The sequence below is a fragment of the Candoia aspera genome, chromosome 8, assembly GCF_035149785.1.
Source record: "Candoia aspera isolate rCanAsp1 chromosome 8, rCanAsp1.hap2, whole genome shotgun sequence".
Classification (NCBI taxonomy): Eukaryota; Metazoa; Chordata; class Lepidosauria; order Squamata; family Boidae; genus Candoia; species Candoia aspera.
Window position 1 is genome coordinate 30,032,136 of NC_086160.1, and position 8,035 is coordinate 30,040,170.

The 8,035-nt window shown below is 40.8% G+C and overlaps 1 protein-coding gene across 2 annotated transcripts in view; it reads right to left on the minus strand.

The window, feature by feature from the left end:
• The window catches only part of CLCN3 (chloride voltage-gated channel 3), a 49,610-nt gene extending 41,790 nt beyond the window's left edge, over positions 1–7,820 (minus strand). Inside the window, exon 1 of one of the 2 annotated variants that reach the window (XM_063310516.1) lies at positions 7,730–7,820. The gene's annotated coding sequence lies outside the window, so the exon portion shown is untranslated. The remainder of the gene's footprint in view (positions 1–7,729) is intronic. The other variant, XM_063310518.1, reaches the window with a different exon arrangement.
• Positions 7,821–8,035: the final 215 nt, after the last annotated feature.

The following is an 8,035-nucleotide window of genomic DNA, read 5'->3' on the forward strand; positions in this document are numbered from 1 at the left end:
TGCAACAATATTTTCTTTGTATTATTTATAACAAAATCTCTGTCCAGCCATTCACTAACAGAACAGAGTCCATCTGTGTACGTGTGTGTGCACGTGCAGCAGCATGATCCTAGAAACTGTCATGGCTATTTGAATGTATCATAATCAAGTGCTGCATTTACATTTCCACATATTTAGAAGTACCTCTTCTAAAACAATTCTGTAGCACTACACTGCCAGTTAGGTACATAACTAAGTATATTCAGTCTAATTCTTTTCAATCTCAAATGGACTATAATCTTTAAGAGCATAAACTAAAGCACCATTTAGCAGCTGTGCATTTAGCAACTTTGGGTCTGAAAACTGTAAGTGCTATAGGAATAACTGCCCACCATCTATGAAAATCCGCCCCCCACCAATTGTGGATAGCAATTCCTGTAATGCGATCTCAACTGAGTATTTGCAACAGCTTTTCTATGTGTTCAAAAACTAGAAAATAACTCCAAAATATTTTTAGGTGTTCACCTGCTATTTATGTATTCTCTATATGTTTTCGATTTCTTTACAAAGACTACATTTTTCACTTTCTGATAATTAGTAACAAGTTTTACTTGCACTATATATTAATTGCACATAAAACCATTCTTGAAACCAGCTGAGTTAACTGAAAGTATTGTGAGATAATCTGCATAAGCAAGAAATCTTCTAAAATAAGAGAGTAGAAAAACGTATCAGTAAGGGTTTCAATTACAGAACTAATGTAAAAGTTGAATAACAAAGGATCCAATATATCTCCCTGTTTTACACCCCAACTTGGGATCTCTCTTGAAAGATGAACTTGCTGTGCACAGTCATGGTTTCCATTCAGTTAAAACATCGGCTTCTCATATTAAGTGCTGGGCGTCACTTAAAAGATTTAGTCCATGGTCCCTTCTTTTCTGATATTTCTACCACTAACTATTTTACAGCAATTATTGGGGCATGTATTTATTTGCAAGGTTTTAAGCCATTCCAATAAAAAACTGACTGAGTGGTCTATAATACCCTCTCTTTGTGAATTCAAGTTAAAAACAAAAATTAAACATAACAAAGTATAGGGCAAATCTATAAGAAAAAAATGTAAAAACTGGGAATACCACACTCAGTGGGCCAGCAATGAAAACACCATTCCTGCCAGACTAGTAGAGCATTCCAGTCCTCTGGCCTGATTGAATTGTCATGTTTTAATGGATTTCCTGGCTAGGAAGGAAGGAGCCATTCTGATGTCTGGATATCTAAGCATCTGAATTCTCTGTCAGACTCAAGAAAGTCTACTAAAGTGTATTTGAAGGTGTCTCATTTACAATCACAAAGACACTATTTCTTCACCAGATTAGTATTTTTCAGCAGTCAGAAGCATGTCTTAATTCAGACAGAAGTTTATGGATGTTAAGAGTTCTGGTAGGAATCCCAGATATTATTTATTTTCTATCCCACCTTTTTATTATTTTTATAAATAACTCAAGGTGGCGAATATACCTAATATTCCTTCCTCCTATTTTGCCACAACAACCCTGTGAGGTAAGTTGGGCTGAGAGAGAGCAACTGGCCCAAGGTCACCCAGCTGGCTTTCGTGCCTATAGCAGGACTAGAATTATGAAAGAAAAGTCCAGGACTGTGTATGTTTACATTTTGCCTTTTTTTGGTTAATACACAAAATGTATGGAGTACTAATATTATATGGACATACGTACATTGCTCATTTAACTCTCAATAAGATCTTCAAAGTAAAATAGGGAGGCTGCTGGGGCCTTGGACAGGATTGTGTCTGTGCGGCCTCTCTTGTCCCATCGAACCTGACATTCCCTGTGGTTTACAGAGGAGCTGAGGCTTCTGAAGAGGATTAAGAGACGCCTAGAGTGCCACTGGAGGAAGACAAAGACCGAATCCAACCGAACACAAGCTAGAGCCAATATTAAAGCCTACCTTGTGGTGGTAAGAGCGTTGAAACGTCAGTATTTCTCCGTTCTTATTGCATCCGCAGAATGCCACCCAGTGGCCCTGTTTAAGATTACCCAGTCCCTTTTGGGGAAAGGGGATTCAGAAATCCATCTACAGGGCCTTGCTGAGGAGTTTTCTAGGCATCTGCAGAATAAAATAGCTCGGAACTGCTCCACATTGGACTCCAAGTGTGGGACAGGGTCTGTGGAGATGCCCGGGGAATGTACTTAGCCAGTTATCTGGGAACAGTTCGATCCTGTTGGGACGAAGGAAGTGGACAGGATCCACCTGACTGTAAATGCCACCACTTGCCAAATAGATCCATGTCCCTCCTGGCTAGTGAAGGCAGCCCGGGAGGAGATGTGTGGTTGGGTCCAGATGATGGTAAACACATCCTTGAGAGAGGGAGCATTTCTGGCAGTTTATAGGAGGCGCTGGTGCGCCCCCTCCTCAAGAAGCCATCACTGGATCCTACTGTACTGGACAATTTTAGTCCACTCTCCCACCTCCCCTTTTTGGGGAAAGTGGTTGAAAAGGTGGTGGCGTTACAGCTCCAGAGGATTCTGGATGAAATGGATTATCTAGACCCCTTTCAGTCAGATTTCAGGCCCGGTTATGGGATGGAAACAGCATTGCTCGCACTTATGGATGATCTTTGGTGGGAGTGGGATGGTGGCAGTGCATCCATCCTAGCTCTTCTTGACTTCTCAGCGGCTTTCAATACCATTGACCATGATATCCTTTTGGGACGACTCAGGGAGTTGGGGGTGGGCAGCGTAGTTTTGCGCTGGTTCACCTCCTTCCTCCAGGGCCGGTCCCAATCAGTGCTGATAGGGAGCGAGAGATCCAGCCTACTGACCCTTTGTGGGGTGCTGCATGGCTCGGTACTCTCTTCGCTCCTTTTTAATGTCTACATGAAACCGCTTGGCGAGATCATCCATTACCACTGGGCGGTGCTGATGATACCCAATTATACAACTCCATTCTGGGTGAAGTAAGTGATGCTGTGACTGCCCTCTCCAGGTACCTGGGGGCTGTGGGGGCCTGGATGGGGAACAATAGGCTTCAGCTGAACCCTGGTAAGACGGAGTAGCTGTGGATTAATGGCTCCTCAGTATCTGGGAAATTGTCATCTTTAGGTCTGGATGGGGTGGCACTGCTCCAGACAGAGCTGGTGTGTAATTTGGGGGTCTTCCTGGACTCACAACTCCTGCTCAAAGAGCAGGTGGCAGTCATGGCCAGGAGGGCCTTTGCTCAACTTAGTGTTGTGCACCAGTTACACCCTTTCCTGGATCGAAAGGCCCTTCACTCATGCCCATGTCATCTCCCATATAGACTATTGTAATGCGCTCTACATGGGGTTACCCTTGAAGAATATCCAGAAGCTGCAACTGGTCCAGAATGCAGCTGTGCAGGCAATTTTAGGTGCCCAAAGGTGAGCACATGTAACACCTTTGCTGTGCGAGCTGCACTGGGTGCCAGTTTGCTTCCGGGTCCAATTCAAGGTGTTGGTTATCACCCTTAAAGCCCTACATGGCATGGGGCCAGGTTACCTGAGGGACCGTCTCTTCCCCATCACGTTGTCCATTCCACCTGGTCATTCGGAGAGGGCATGTTACGGACCCCATCTGTAAAAGAATTCCAACTAGCGGGATCCAGGAAACGAGCCTGTTCTGCAATAGCTCCCACCCTCTGGAACACTCTTCCCCCAGAGGTGAGACAGGCCCCCTTGCTCCTGGACTTCCAAAAAATTCAACCTGTGACTACAACGGGCCCTTCTAGGGCACTAGCCATCCCCAAAGAAGACTGTTCCCCTTCCTGTCAACATGCCTGGGGCCGGAAGGGGAACAGTCTTCTTTGGGGATGGCTGCGCCCTAGAAGGGCCCGTTGTAGTCACGGGTTGAATTGCAATCTTAGCCATCTGGATTTTATCATGTTTTATATTTTTACTGTTTATTATATATTTATTGTATTTAATTGGTACTGAATTTTAAACTTTGTTTTATTGTAAACTGCCCAAAGTCCCCCTTTTGGGGGGAGATGGGTGGTGATAAAATTTGATAAATAAATAGATAACTGGAACCTATATCCTAACAATTTTTATATATGTATTTATTGAATTTCCAATGTATATGTATTTATCAAGAACTAATGCAACTATTCCCTTCAGAATCCTCTTTTATATTAAAACAAAAACAACTAGTTTACCCCAACACCATTCACTATACCTCTCCATAACCTTCTGTGCTTACAAACTGTTCTTGCTTCTACCACTTCTATATGCTACCTTTTGTTATATAAATTTCTCACTCTCTTTCTATAAGGATATAATCAATTCCATGCAACCAAGACTTTCTTAGCCTTCTACTTCCTCATTATTACTCTTACTTCATATATTTCTTTTCTGGTTCAGTCCCCATTCATTCTTTTTATACAGTATGTCCAAACTACCTCAATATATGCTTTCCATACTGGTCACTCACTCTTATTTTCAAGCCACAGTCATTCAGCAGCCAGAAATCTTGATCCTACCACTTTTTCTTCTACCACGCACCCTTTTAAAATATTACATTCAACTTACTTTTTACGTTTCTCCTAACATGCCCAACTGTCAATTCCTTATAAAAAAAATGGGCAAAGGCATGATCTTATACACAACTATTTTCACGTTTGCGAAACATTCTCTTTCATCATAAACAATCAAATCAATCATGGTTTTAGATTTATATTCATTCATTGCTATGTTCACAAATTTATATTCTAACCACATAGCTAGAAAGACCTTTTTCCTACCCAGAAACTCACCAATGAGTCACCATTCTCATTCATTCTCATCATTTCTTTCAAACTTCAAAGGACCCAACCACTTCTTCTATACTCTTGTCTTGCTTTCATCCATCCATTCAAGTAATCTAGTACATTTCATCCTTTAATTACAAGACTCATATCTGATGTTTCCATTATCACCACTTGGTGAGTATAACAAGTTAACCTAGGTGACACACATTCATATATTCCCATATACATTTTAGCCATTTCATTCATAGTTAAATCTGTACCTTCACTTTTCTGCATATATCAACTTTACAAGGTCAGGCCATCAACTCTATTTTACAAAATCAGACCATTTTTAAAATATATTAAGCAATTTCATATGGCTGCCCATCTACCAAGCAAAATTTGGGGGGCAAGCAAATACATACATACATATATTTATATATAAAGCAAATTTATAATTGATTAAACAAAAATCAGGTTGATGCTCCTAAAAAATCTCAGTAAAACATATCAGAAACATGTTGACCCATGCCAGACTTCCATTAGCACCTTGCCCCCAGTCACAGCATTCTGGAAGGCCAGTAGCATCAAGGTTGTACAGATCTTGGAAGTTGATGGACTGTTCTACAAGCAAGAGTCATGACAGAGAAGGCACACTTTCTAGGACCCACCAAGCTTCACCACTGGGACTGGGAGCATGACCACTCTATCCAGTCTGATATCATAGGCTGAAATTATCAGGGAGAGGTGATCCCACCAGCAACCTGGTCCCATATTACTTCAAATAGCACCACTCGCCAAACAAACGAACAAACCAACCCAGGAATATGTTGATACAGAATTAAGTTTCACTGAGATCCAAATTTACTTTAAGTAATACTTAGAAAGTCAATGTTTTAACTTAAATGTTTCAGTTAAGTACAAATTGGATCAGGGGCTTTCAAACCTTTTCAGGACACAGAACCTGTTAAAAAAAATTCTTACAACCCCTGATCAATAGGGAAACCTCTAGTGATAGAAAATTGGATGCATTCAAGTGAACTTTTTTTTTTTTGCCCTTAGTCTCCCACAGAACCTCATCAAGTTCTTTTGGAAACTAGGAAACAAAGTTTGAAAAAAACTTGAATTAGATTATTTAAAGAAATCCAGAAAACTGAAAAGTAACAAAAGTGTTCCCAATCAGTGTAATATTCCATATTCAGTCCCCGTATTTTACAATGCATTTACTTAATTCATCTTGAATGACAATCAGCTACACCATGTATACATGATCACAAACTCATGGGTGTCATATGACTTCAAAAAACTGTATTAAAATCTTACTGAAAACTCGTATCTTTGGCATTCATAACAGCAGTACATATTATGCAAGAACATATCAACAATAAAGCAGAGTTGGGTTATCTGTATATTTAGCCCTTTGACTATCTCCAATAAGATGATAATTTTTAATAATTTTTACCCCAGCTGAAACTGGATGAAAACTATAAAACTTAAAAGCTATTCAATTCCACAAGCACAATAAAAAGAAATAAAATTACAGATTTTTAACAAAAAAGTTTCCTAATGAAATCGGGGAAATTTTCCAATTATTATTTATTTAATTAAAAGATTCATATGGCTGCTCATCTTAAGCAACTCTGGGTGGCTCACAATATCAAGAAGATTTACCATAAAACCTTCAGTATGTTAAAGGACATAATAAAAGGAGAGCTCTGTATTGTTTTGTTTATACTCCTCCAACAATAGCCATAGTGCCTTGCTGAGCTGCAAGTCTGTCCTACACCCTGCAATCTAAAGTAGACTATAGGAAAAAATATTGGCAGGAAGAGAATTATGTGGACAAAGATGATTATGCTACTTAAAATTAGGTTCAACATTAGGAACAACAAAAAAAGATCAAGCACAGTCAATTTGACTAAAATCTTTCCAGAGAAAGATGGCATTAGAGAAGCAGTTTTACATATACAATATAATATATTTTGTGGCTAGGCTTAGCATGTCTCCCAAACTCGCACCAAGGCAATGCTTTTGGTTAAAGCAGACAGCATTAAGCATACTCTAAAAATCAAGACAACCTCCTCCTACTGGCTTCTGGAGAGAAGGGTTGTCACTGCTCCAAGTACATTTTATAAGAAATATTGTAGGAAGCATCTACAAAAACACTTACCTATGCATGTCTTCCTTAATTCAGTTAAACTTAATCTTTCATAGATATTACTCAGTTTGTAAGATACAAACAGCAATTTAAGGAGGGCATCTCTCACAGGACAGATTCCAAAAGAACATTCATGGAAAAAGGAGGAAATTACTGAATCCCAGAAAGATTGCCCACTGTTTTTCCCATATGGATATTTTGGCCAAGAAGACATCATATACTGTAAAGTTCCTTCCTTTTTCCAGAAAGAGGGGAAAAGAAGGTAAGAACAACAAAAAGTAAAGTAGCATCCATGTCAACAGCTTTAAAATCCCTATTAGATATTACCTTCATTAAAAAAAAGTTGAGTCATAAGCCAACCTTCCAATGTGCTAGGATGGTAACTCCCAGAATTCTCAGGAACTTAGGACTTGCTGTCCTAGCACATCCAGAAAGCACCCGGTTGGGGACTGCTGACTTAAGCTTTTCGCAGAGAGAAACTTTCCTCGTTAACGTCCTGCTCCTATAAAGTCAAGGGTAGAGCATCCAGCAGCCTTTGAGACAATGCCTCAGCCTTGTCTTTTCATTCCCACGTTTTAGGTGCATCACATAGAAAGAAGGCGGACTTGCCTCCACCATCTCTCTTGCAGTTAAATGGCGGCGGGAGGGGGGAAGGGAGTGTGTCTGTGTTGTGAACGATCCCGGCAACATCTCTAGCCAGGTCACATCTCTCTCACTCACACACACCTGCTTTAATGTATCTTACACTCCAGTTCTGCGACTGTGTCGCTGAAAAATACGATTCTATCTCTATATCTATCCTTGCCCTAGCGCCCGGGCTAAAATCCACCCTACCTGGCCGCGTGGCGCCGCCTGGTGATCCCCGGAGAAGGACTCACACATCCTCCTGCTCCTGGGCTGAGAAGAAAAACCGGGACGCTGCGAGAAATGGGGCGGGACTTTGTGGAGGCAGGACGAACTCCTCGAGATCAAATTCAGCTAGCCAATCAATTTCCGACGGCGTTCGCTTAACAGAAGCTCTCCTTTTAGCAGAGAGGTAAGCTTTCTATACGGCGCAAGCGCAGCGAAGGGCTATATATCATGGACCTGGCGCTAGAAGGCTCGTTCCAATTGGTTTGTGATTTTGCGCAACCACCTTCA